Source organism: Lytechinus variegatus, chromosome 2 (genome assembly GCF_018143015.1).
Source record: "Lytechinus variegatus isolate NC3 chromosome 2, Lvar_3.0, whole genome shotgun sequence".
Lineage (NCBI taxonomy): Eukaryota > Metazoa > Echinodermata > Echinoidea > Temnopleuroida > Toxopneustidae > Lytechinus > Lytechinus variegatus.
Window position 1 is genome coordinate 73304479 of NC_054741.1, and position 13103 is coordinate 73317581.

At 34.5% G+C, this 13103-nt stretch overlaps 1 protein-coding gene across 2 annotated transcripts in view; it reads left to right on the top strand.

Annotated features, from left to right (window-relative positions):
• The first annotated feature begins 4135 nt into the window (after positions 1-4135).
• Positions 4136-13103, top strand: part of LOC121408963 (tetratricopeptide repeat protein 28-like) — a 59400-nt gene continuing 50432 nt past the window's right edge. The window contains exon 1 of one of the 2 annotated variants that reach the window (XM_041600707.1): positions 4136-5720. The gene's annotated coding sequence lies outside the window, so the exon portion shown is untranslated. The remainder of the gene's footprint in view (positions 5721-13103) is intronic. The other variant, XM_041600709.1, reaches the window with a different exon arrangement.

Consider the following 13103-nt stretch of genomic DNA (forward strand, 5'->3'; position numbering starts at 1 on the left):
AATCATTGCATTGCCTTGCACTACAGTGTTACTCTTTATAAAGGTGGAATTCAGCACCTTTAAGGAGAAGTGCTTCTTGACATTTTGTGACTTTTTGAACTTGTCTGACACTGGCGTTTATTTAAGATGAAATGAAAGAGTTTTGTATAAATCACCTGAAGTCACTCTTGCCAAAGAAAATTTGTGCCTCAGGAGAAAACAATTTTATGGCCGACTTGTATTGATTTTTATTGAGAATATTGTGTTATTTGTTTGATGTACTATGAAATAGATTTCATATCTAGATTATTGTTCATGCACATGTATATAATATATAAAGGCAAGGTAGTATGATATATTGCAGCACGTTTTACTGGTTTAGATTTGTAGTCAAGATATAGATTTTTCTCTATTTTTTTATCTCTTTTATAAGGGCAGTTTATTCAGAATATATCATTTATCTTTGGTTAATTTGCCAAGTTGTAGCTCTTAATTTACAGAAAAAAAATAATTTGAATTTATTACAATACACAAACAAATTACTCCAGTTTCCAAACCAAGAAAAAAATGCTGCCATTTCTAAGGAGTAGGTTTAATTTTCACTTATTGCTTTTAAAAAAATATAATTTAAAGTTACTGTTTTGCCGTTTTCAACTTGTATCTGTCTTATTGCTTTTGACTCATCATCTGGAACACACACGAAAGGCATTAATGATACCACTGTAAAATGCTCTATATCTTCCAGTGGAATTGAAGTGAGTACAGTCATTAATTGGAGCCTAATGGCTAATGGTCATTTTTAATTACAGTCTGATTGGTTTATGATGCTATTATAGTCCTGTGTAATGGTCGGTTGTGGAGATCAATTGGTTAGATTGGTTTCCTAGCTACAGGCATGCTACAAACCTGACAGACTTCAATTAGATTGTAGACTGAAATGTGGATTTAGGTGTCTGAATCAGATGTTAGTTTATTACTTATAACAGGACATGGAGAAGTGGTTATTAAAGTAATAAAAAAAAACAGAAGTAAAACATATCTCAAACTTGATTATTCTTTTTTTTTAAATTCATATGAAACCTTCCAATTTGAATTTTTGAGTTCAATTCTACACAATTTTACATTTTTGGTGAATTGAGAATTTTCATAACTACTTTGAGGAGGTCTTTGTATTTGTTACCACAGTCCATGTGGTCATTTTGCCCATGCTGATTTTCATAGAAAATGCCACAAAATTCCTTTTCATTACTTTTTTGAAGGAGAAATGAAATGAAGAGTTTGATATTAATACACACATACATACATGTCCTGACTTACACACTCTTGTCATTTTGAAGAAAGATTTTTCCTTGGACTCACTATTTTTGAAAGGAAACCATTTGTTTGTCTTCTCAGTTTGTTCTTGGAGGTCTGTATTTTGTAGGAAAACAGTGAAGTGCAAATGTAAGAGGTTTACTTTCACTTTGTAGTGCTAAAATGTGAAATATTTAGAAGGCCGTAAGCCATTTTCAGATGATGCTGCGAGTCTTAGAATGGAGCTTCATGTTTGAATATGATAATAAATTGATAATAGGGATATTCTTCTTTGTATTGATTAAAACTGTAGTATTATGATGTGATTATCAGATATTTTTTGTTGATTGTTAACTGAATAAGTACTAATATCTTTTGCTTCATAAAACAGTTCAGATTCCAAACTCCATACACTGCTCAGCCACTTGCCAGTATTATTGACCTGCTTTTGCTCACCCCATAACCTGGACTTAAAACCATGGTTTACTTTGTTCAGATAGCCATTGATAGTGAGAGTATGAAAATTATACATAAACTTGAAAATAACAGCAGACCAATATTTTGTAATATGAACATGATTAATACAAAATGCATTTTGGATATCATTGCTCCATTCTTCAATCTATTATTGAGTCCATCAGATATTTTCTTTTTGTAGATTTTTAGTTCTCTGTCGCTCCCTTACTAACTTTCTATTGGTCATCCTGTGTGGGCATGTATGTTTGTCTCTGTATTTTTCAACCTGTCTTTTTCTTTCTCCCTTTGTCTTTGAGTTTGCCTTTAGTTATCTGTCTCCTAGTATCACCGTCACATGATAAAAGTCAAAGTAGGTGACCTGCTGTATTGATCTGTTGATCCCTGTCCTGTCATTGCATGGCTTTAGCTAAAACCCGACAAATATGTTCAGTCAAATACCTGCTTGCGTGAGTCAGACTTGGGATCTAAACGAACAAACAATGAAGAATTTAGCCCTTCTGAACTCTGATCAATACATTTTTGGAAAGTATTATGGAGAATGTGATGGCAATACGCACTGTCATACTTTGTGATGCTAGTTTATATACATGTACCTACATTCAACTGATATCCCAGTGATTGTCTTCACGACTTCACCCAGGTGTAGCAAACAGGTTCTTGGCAGTAACTTTCTCCCTGAATTCTCTTGGTAGGCCTACTTGTCTAGCAAAATTGCACTGTCGGAAGTCACATTCAATACAGCATGAAGGGGATGAAATATGCCCAACACTGACCTGCATTTTAATTCAAGATTTAGTTACCAGTATATTTGTATAATTGGTTAACAGGATAGCTATTTCCTCTGAAAATGGTCCTTTATTAATGATACAGTTTATATATATATATTTTTTTATTTAATGATATGTATTATTGTCAGAATCCCACATTCATTCATCTAGAGTTAAAAGTGATTTACATTCCAGCTTTAAATGTTTGGCACCAATTTACCCTTTCCCTTTGATTTTAATTGTATTGTTTGTATAAATAGAAAATATAGATTGGGCCATCAAGTTCTAATGAAATGATTAGAAAATAAGGAATTCTTCATTTAAAAAAATGATGTTTATCCCTCACCAGATGTCATCCAATCCCTAAAGTCTATGCTCATTTTCACATGCACTCTACATATCATACCCTCTGACCATAATTTCCCTGTGACATTCTGTCTTGCCCGAGGAATGATCAAATGCAAATGAGAGATGAAGAAACCCTGATTTTTGTGAACCTTATCATATTTCCTTATCCCCCTCAAGCCGACAGATTTGTAATTAAAATAGGATTCAGTGTGGACTGTTAGATTTTAGGGAGCAGCATAGATTTAAGGAGAGTATTGAATGGATCTTGCCATCTTTATCTTGTTATGTTTTATGTGTTTGATTTCTTTCTTGTTCTGTACTGCAAACCTTAAAATCAATCAATTTGCACAGAACTTGCGTAAAGAGGTGTAGAAATTAAAATGGTGCAACTTCAGGACTCTTTTTTCACAGGAATATGTAATCAATTGCAAACTTTAAGAACAATGCTGATTAGTTGATAGTATGTTTTACAAAATGTGTAAAAATCATCATGATTTGGCATGGTCGTCCATTCCAAACCTCTTTCTTAGGAATGTGAAGAGGGAAAAGGTCCAATGTAAGTACTAGTCAAAAAGTTGGAAATTATACAAAAAAAAATCAATTTTAGAGCCTTTTTTAAGGTCAATTTTAATGAAAGAATAAGAAGGGAGTCTTTTCTTCCAATTCCTCCCTCACACTCTCACTCTTGTACATTCTGCTGTATTTCAAGACATCACTTTATCAGAATCATTGCAATACTTTTATATGAAAGCATGTATGCTGATATTGTTCTTTGTAGTATCTGTATAGGCCTACCCCCCATCCACTTCGTATTGGGTTGTCAGCTGTTACATTCTCAGCATAGTTTATACCAACCTAAGTTTTTTTTCTTTATCTGACTACCTTAATGAACTTCCCCTCTATGGGATCAATGTCAAACCCCTTATTGGTACTTTATTTCTTGTAGTCTTTAGTACATTATCAATCAATTAAGATCTTGTGTGGCATCCCCCATGGCTGTATAGATGAAACTAGATGGTGGATTATATTGATCTGCACCCATCAGGGATTAAAGGAAAAGAGGTTAAGACATTGGCCAATCAAAAAAGAGTTTTATCATTACAAAGTTAGATGGGAAAACTTAGGTCTATGTACCATAGCATTAGTACTCAAAGGCTTAACTTAAAAATCCATAGAGTCCTTTGTCCAGTGTTCCTAAAATCCTTCCTTCACCCAAACATGGCATGGGAGCTTTTACATGAGAATTATTCCTACAGGCATGCAATGTTTGCAGAACTACTATTCTGTTGCAATTTAGTCTGTTCATGTTTTTGTTATAAGGGAGAAGCTTTGATGCTCCAATGGTGTGAACAAGAATCTTTAAATCCCATTGGTCAAAGGTAGCATTAAGTAGATATTCTCTTCATCATTTGCTCTGGAGTGGTGATGGTGTCTTGGGACAAAAATGGTTCAGTACCAAGTCAGCATCAGAATCTTCAAGTCCCATTGGTCAAAGGCTGCAGTTAGTAAGAATTCCTCTTCACTTTTTGCTCTAGAGTGGTGAAAGTGTCTATGGACAAAACTGGTTCGTACCAAGTCTACCACTGTATCTGCCAATATTGGATGGATTTGAACTGGAGACAGGGCCAACGATTGAGTGAGAGTTGGAACTACAGTTGAGTGACCAGACACAAAGCCCAGAGCCCAGTCAGTCAATGATCATCAATAAGATGGGACAGTGAATGCTTTAGAACAGTTCTGTTCTTCTTGAACCAACAGGTGGTATGGCTTACATCTCGGTGTGTTTGGGTGGACCCATTTAAATGATTCTTCGGCTTTCAAGCAGCTGTAAGAAGATTCTGCAATTCTCACGCGTGTAAGACATGTCTAGAAGATGCCATTATGCTCCATGTCATGGGATATCTTAAATGCTTTTTGGATGAGAGGAATTGTGCTCGAGAATAAAAAATGTCTTGTCTGTCTGTGCATCTCCAAGTGATACATACTCTGAAACACTTTCATATTGGAAAATAAAAGATATTATTTGTTGTTTGCCAACCAACAGATTACATTCTCCGATAAGAAAAGTATACTTTGAGGAATGCTTTGACCATTGGAAGTGATCGTGTTTGTGTACATCTACTGCTGCTATCTTCATGAGATGTTAACCTCAGAACTTCATGCATTTTGTACAGTAAACTAAAACTGCAAAGTATATCAATCGGACAATATGCAACATTTTTACTACTAAAGGACCTCATGGGAGACTACAATTTGCAAGTTTTGTAACCAGCTTAATCATGAAGTTTTCTAGAGGAATGTTTTAATTTCAAATTCAAAAAATGATACAGTCTCCATCAGATTCTTATTCTGATTTTTATTATTTGGTGAAAATAAAAATTAGTTTTGTAGTTTCGTCATTGAAATGCAGCCTACGGTGTACATATGTACAATGTTCTATACTGTATGGATATGGTGATGATTGATGTGAACATTGAATATGACTACAAAACTGCAGTTTTCTATGTTAGAATGTGAAAGAACCTGAATGCTTGGATGCAGAGAGGAAGATGCAAACAACTGCCTTGCCAAAGAGTCATGTACATTACTGCATGAATGATATGAATGCAAAGAAAACTGCACAGATTTGTGGTCAATTCTTCTCCAATGACTATACTGCTTTCATTGGAATTTAGGAAACTGAGAACAACAATGCCATGATGGAATATAATTGGAATAAGTGTCTGTCACCTCAGGGGTGCTTCACTGAGACATTGGGAGAAAATCTGATTAGAGTCCGCAATCCTATTTAGCCAGCCCAGCACAGTAAATCATCGCTAATCGGACACCTTGCAATTCCTTCATTCATTCATAATTGTATCCTTTGTCAGTAATTCCTACAAAAACGCTTGAAGGAGATTTTACAATGATATACTTTTGTTTAGCTCTTGAAGGGTTTCATATTAAGAATATGAAATCAAAAGGGAAAGTTGAGTAGTCTCTATTGTTTTGTCTCTGTTATCCTCTGTTTGTATACATTTATTTAAGTGATTATTTGAGCAAATTGTAGAATATTAGAGGGAACTTTATTTAATCTTGCTCTCAAAAGCAATTACAGAAATGTACATGTAATTTCCAATCTTGTGTTTCTTTTATTATAGAAATTTCTTCAAGTTCTTTCATAATGACCATAGTCTGTCTATTTAATCATTGATATCTACAGTTACATTAGTTGTTTGTGTTTAAATCATTGCTTACGTTTATGATGTGATGAAGGAAAGACATTATGAAGATGTGGTCCAGAATTTTGCATTGAAATTTGCTTTAAAGACAATTTGCCCAGAAAATATCAAATTTTGTGATTCACTTTATTTTCATTGTTTCTGAATATGGGTTTCAACGAATCAAATCTAAGCTGTAAAGACATGAAAACACACTTTACGGGATCGTTATGCATCAATTTGATTAGACATAGTTAAGATCTTTCTGATAGCTGTTATGATTCAGTTTTCAAGTTCAGAGAGTTGGATTTACATCTGAAGAACTCTTACTCAGGTTTGAAAAAATGATACATGTATGTACATTACTTGATTGTTTTCTCCATGTATGAGTTTATCCTGACTTGTGATAAAGAAAATATATTGATTTCAGTATTTTGCTTATTCTTATTTTACCCTGGAAAGATGTTTACAGCTTACTATGATCATGGATGTTTTGTTCATGTGCATCATATCTCATTCCTCTCCCTACTCTACTTTGACTTCGGCAACGAAGATCTCGGATTTTGTTTCCTTTCTTTGCATGTCTTTGATATCCTAGCTGATTTTCTCTTGGCTATTGATCAATCTGCAATGTCAAGTTTTACTCTCTCTGTTTGTCAGGAGAGGATTGTGACATGGATTATGTTTCAAAATTACTTGAGCTGAGCCCCGAAAATCATCTCCCCGACCAAGGTTTTTAGTGATTGTTTTTTTCTTTCTTGTCTTACAATGGTCATGATGGTTTTGTTCTTGTTTTCATCAGCTGTGATTCATGTTTTGAAGGTGTGCTTCTGTATTCTTGCATAATCATGCCTTTCACTATAGTGTGGTAGAAGTAGAATATACATTTATAGGCCTACTGCCTATTCCTGTGTGCACTTTTAAAGTGATGGTTGATTTCCAATATCTTAAACTGATTGGTCATGCCAATTCAGCAACCGTCAATATGTGCGAGGAATAGATTCCAGGTATTGAGGTTAGTTGGTACTTAAAGAAGCTACATATAACAGACCATGTGAATATTTGTTCTTATTATTGTATAGGAATTCATCAATTTCAAATCTATTTAGAAATTTCGGATCATTTGGTTGTTTGAATCACAATCATTTGTTTGAATTCACCCTCTGCATTTTCTGTATATTGTTATTCATACTGCCAAAGTTGAGTGTGTTTGTTGAGGTTTATTCTTGTGATTCGATGCATCCTTGTCATCTTCACTTGTTGATATGAAGGAAAGAGATTGGATAATGTTTCAAGTTCATTCTCGTAGTTCTTCATCCCTGAAGAGCTCTCATCTTCTCTGGTTGGAGAAAATGGCAATGGAGATGTTGTCTTGATTTTGAATGATGTTGGAATATTGCAAAGATTATAATCTGATTTCCAATTTCAATAATTTTCAATGACTTTGATGAAGTTTTGATACTGCAAAACTTTAGTATTCAATTACATGTATCTTATAAGTTCAGAAGAGGACAGACCATTGTTTAAAATATATTTTATTTAATTGTTTTTAATGTTTTATTTCAAAATACACTGAAAATAGCAGCCAACATGTTGAATTACATTCACTTAACAATATACATGATATATACAGACATATAAAAACAATACAACATACAATAACATGGGCAAGTATTACAAAAAATATATGAATTATTCAAAGGTAAATTCAATGTATAACCTATCATAATGACATAAGGGGAGAAAGAGGAGCGGTCAAAGTGGAAATACAAGACAGAATAAAAGAAGAGAGAACATGGTAGAAAGAAAGAGAGTGAGATAGGGGGAGAAAAGGAGGGAGAAAGGAATGAAGGCAGAGAGAAAACAGTAGTGGAGTCGTATTATTATTTTTTAAAATCCTCCCCTCCCTTCCCCTCTCTCTTGATAGGATGATGTTGAGTCAGTTACTTGAGTAGAAGCTGGCACCAAGCAATTAATCATGATTGGTGGTGTGTAATCTATATTTACTGTAAATATGTGAGAATGACCTGGGAATCAAGTTGCATGTTAAAACCAAGGCAGATATATGAGGGACATTCATAATGACTTCGCTGGAAGGAATGAAAATGTTGAATGGTGTAACTTTTCAATCAAAGCATCTCTGAATCTAACTTTGAAAATATTCAGAATTATTGGGGATTTTTATTTTGCCTTGATGTCTTCCGTCGAATACCAAAATATTCTGGGATATTTATAATAAAATATGGAAAGATGTGTAGTTTTCCCTCCTTATTCCTGTTCCAATTTATTATTAACCATTAAAAATGAAAAATAAAATGGGATTTATGAATTGTAATTAATAGCACTGACTCCTGGATGACTTGTTGCAATGAAAATCAAACAAGAAATACACAATCATGTAATGATTCATTGGAATGCTGTAAATTGCTCTATTGTGGGTAAATCAAAGGAGATTGTACATTATCTTACTGGCACTGTCATGCTCTAATACACTGTCAATGTGTTACTGCTAATCACCAGAATTTATCAAAAAGCCTCATTGAAAAAGCATTAACACAGCCCTTTATACTAAATCTGTCACTCTCAGCTCTCAGACAAAAGCAATAAACTGGCTATTCAACCTATTAACATCCTTCCTTATTGCACACAAAGCCGTTATTGTCCCTCTTAGTGGTGTGCTTGATAGGTCCCCACACCTAACATCAAAGTAATAGAATGGGACTGCAAACAAGTGCTTAACTTGACTATTTGGTGTTGGCCAAGTTTGCAAACACTCTTTTGTTTGGCCTGAATTGATGGTAATGATTCATTATTTTGTGGAGTATGAACTGGAGTGATATAGGAAGTTGGTTTGTATATTGTATGGATAGAGAGCTATCTAAGAAAGGCAGACCCAACTCTTTCTTACAACTTGACTTTTTGTACTTTTTCTTTTCTGTGTCATTTGTTTTCACTTCGAATGTAAAGCACCATTTTCATGGACATGACAGATGTTTTGCTAAGGTTATGCAAGGACAGGAATGTAAAAAAAAGGATGAACTCCAACATTCATATTCAATATTGTTCATAGTGTTGGCTAGGTCATGAGCTATCATTTTTTCTAAAACTTACATGTAGTCTGTTTTTAATTTGAATATTTTAGTTCAAATATTAAGTGAATGCTCATATAAGCAAATTATAAAGCTTCAGTCTCTCTTTGTTTGATATATCAAAATAGATCCTTTTAAACCATGTCAAGGCCCTTCTGATATTACCATTCAGGCTAACTAAAATCTTTGTGGTTTTGCACGGCAGATTATACTAGTGGATGAAGCAGGTACATTTGTTTTCAACGCCATTTTCACCTGCCATCAACATCACTTTTCTTTTGAGGTAAAAATCTTCTGATGTGGTTGGAGGCACCCTTTTTATCACTGAATATTGAGCGTTATTCCAAATTTATACTTCCATGACCAGAAAGATGTAACAACCGTATATGTAACCTTTCAATGTCCTTTTACTCTAAATCAGATACTGCTTTCGGCAGAAGATGTGAACATACTATTTTCAATCTTGCATGTGCCGTCTCTTCAGTGAAAAAAAATATTAGACATGGATACCTGCCTAGAACTAGAAAGGCATTAAAGAAAATGATATGAGGTATACAGCTAGCACCATCCCTTCTGGTTATTACCAAATGGTGCTTTCAGATGAAGATATGAAATTTGTCAACCAGATATGGCTTAGAATCAAGAAAAAATTTCTTTAATAAAAAATTTTTGTTTTTATTGGGGAAAGTTTTGTTTTTCTCTGCGAACTCATAGAGTGCTGTGTTATATAAATGGGATGTGGTGTTCATGAACGTAAAACTTTACCATGATTATTTTTGTGAAACAGACTCCTATTTGCTCAGCTTAGCAACACAAACACAAGCACACATGTACTCACACCATCTCAGTGGTGTAGAAAATCCATTTTCAATCAGGCCAATGGTGAAACCAAATCCTTTCTCAAAACTGTGAAAATAGTGCAAATAGCACATACACATTGGCAAGATAATACCTGATTCACTGTCAACAGCGACTGACCCTGCATGAAAAAAGTGCTTTCTCGCTTTTTCCATTTTCGTACTGCTTTTCACTCAGACGAGCCACATGGACATAGATGGCCTAGATTCTGACCTAATTTCTGTTTGCTTTTAGACATTTGTCTTGAATTTCATCTGAAAATTAAAAAAAGGGGTGCTTTTTGTTTTCGGTCTGAATTCCAAGAGAACTTCAGATGTCGCTGTGAGAAGCTGTTTGTGCTGTGTTGATTATTGATTTGACCTCATTGTAGAATAACTTGTAAGATTTTGAAAGATAATCACTTAAGGTATAAATGAAATTACATTTAGTATCTGGAATTTTACTTCATTTTACCAAATGAGTGCACAGTCAAGCTCTTGAATTAGGCCTACTGGTTCTCTTCCTCAGAATGTGCAAGATTTTGTATTTTAAAAAAATGCCATTTCTTTCTATATTTGTGTAGGGAGTGGGGATTGGGAATTGCAATGAAAATTCACCTAACTTTTCTAGTCTAAAATATAAATTGATGCAAACTTCTCTCCTCCATTATTACTTTCAAGGCTCAAATACTGTAACATTGTCATTACTAATGCAATTCATTCAGACATGTATCTCACCTTGCGGCACTATATGCCACGCTTCGAGCCAGGGATCCCAACCCCATTGTTCAGGAAGCGGATGCGCTAGCCACCGGACACCCACTCGTCTCCTCCTATCTTTGTCCCATTGACTTACAGCCCAGCTCACATTCCTCTCCTAACCGTCCCATTAACCCTGATATGTCGGCCGATGTGGCGTGACAAGGATGCCCCAAGACTCGGTCCCCTTCAGGTCGATCTCTCCTTTCTTATAATGTCAGTCCGTGATATGACTCAATCTTAACCTGGCTGAGAAGTGCACTGCCACATCTAGTGAAGGGCTTATTTAAGCTTTTAAGTATGGCATCCTTATTTGGCATCATTTTACTCTCAAAGTTTTATTATTTTAGATGATTGGGGACAATCTTCCTTTAGATACTGTATGTGCCACTCACAAGAATTTCTGTTTTACTTTCTCAATATATGTTTGGGATGCACTGCTTGTTTTACAATTTTTAAGTAACAATGAAAATTTTCACAACATATTACAATCTTTATAATTGTTTTATTATTTTGTTAACCTATCTTAAATAGCAAATGCTGTTTGACCTTACATAGTATAGTTGTCATACTTTGCCATCTACTTATACATCTAATGAAATCGTATCCTCCATTCAATGTCTGACTGGCAAATTTGCATGATATTCGATACATAATTACCCTTTTGTTTTTACTGGATGCCTCATTAATGAGAAGCAAACAAAAGCACCCCCTTGTATTAAGATTTTTATTGATCCAGTCTAAAATATGAAGGTAAAACTAATAACATTCTGTTCTTTTTTGTTTATTTAAAAAGTGAAATGAAATCTGCAATGTCAGGATATGAAAAAGTAATTAGATGTTTTTGAAATCAATATTGTTTTTAATATACACACTGCAATATTGGTTTGATCTCTCTTTCTCTCTCTCTCTTTCTTTCACTTCATACCTTGATATTTTATCTCTTCATTCTCACTAATTAGCTTTCTGCCATCTCTATATCTCTTCTGTTCATTCTCTGTTTCTTTCTTTTTCTTGTCTGTCCTTTCTCTGTCTTGTTGTCTGTCTCTCTTTCTCTGATGATATCTGTCTGTACATGGATGTGTCTATCTGTCTTCCTCATTCTGATCCTTGGATATTGATTGATAAATGGCAGGCTGTAGAAGATTGAAGTGCATGTCAAACAAGTCGTCTATTATGGATCACATTAGTGTAATGCAAGAGCCCAATTAGTGTTTATCTGACCATAGACAATGCCAGCTCATCTTCATGGTATGCCAGACAATTATAGTAGATATAACCTGAAATGTGCATCAGAATACACCCAATGAAATTATATTGGCATTTTTATCTTGCTTTAATATCGGTTAGGGTAGATTCACATGAGTTAACTAACATACCATTACTTGTAGAGTGTTGACAGCAAATTTTTATTAAATGGGGCATATTGAATTTTAGTATGAAGATATGTCTGCAAAAGTGTGTGCATTTGTTTTGAGGTCTCTGTAAAACTGTAGCTGGCCTTTATATATTTATTTCAAACTCATTCATAAGCTTGTGAGATGGTTTTGTGAGGACAAACACATCTCTCTCTTCAGTTTTAGGGTTAAAATCCTAAGATTTCTTGTGGTTTACGTGCTACTCACAAACTGCATGGACGCAAATGTCCAAACTATATTATTATTCTTATAAATGTCCCTGTGACCTCTTTTCATCTCATAAACGACTGCCAAAAAAAAGAAGTGAAGGCATGGAGGTATGAAAAAAAGTAAGATTGCAATTTTTCCACCGATGCTTTTAATTATATCCAGAGAGATAGGATGATACACTGACAACAAAAAAGTGACTGAGCCTGGTTGAGTCACTGAGCCCAGTCTAAAAAAATGTGGATCAAATCTTGGGGTAATTCATCTCTAATATGCATGTGAGATAAGTCAAGCAATTCTACAGGGATCTTTGGCAGTCATCATCTTACTCCACTTATGCATACATCTACACCCAATTATCCACACCAAGTATGGAGGCATGGATAACAGTGTGAGGATCTTTGTAGCCGTTTAGGAGAGAGTGGTGAATGAATGGAGTACAAAAATGATGAATACGAAATATACATCAGATACTCTGGCATTACAAGGGATCCACCATGGCTGCGTTCACACTTAATTTTGCAAGAAGATTGCAATGTGATGATTTTGTGGGCTTTTTTGTGTTTTTTTTTGCTTGAGATGAAGGAGGAAAGTCATCCTTCAATATTAGATCTCAGAAAAGCTGGAGTAAAGATTTTCTCCATATACTTCTATAATGAAATGTTATTAAAAATTTTGATATCATTTTATTGTTATGATTAAGTTAAGATGCAATAAAGAAAAGGTTTTA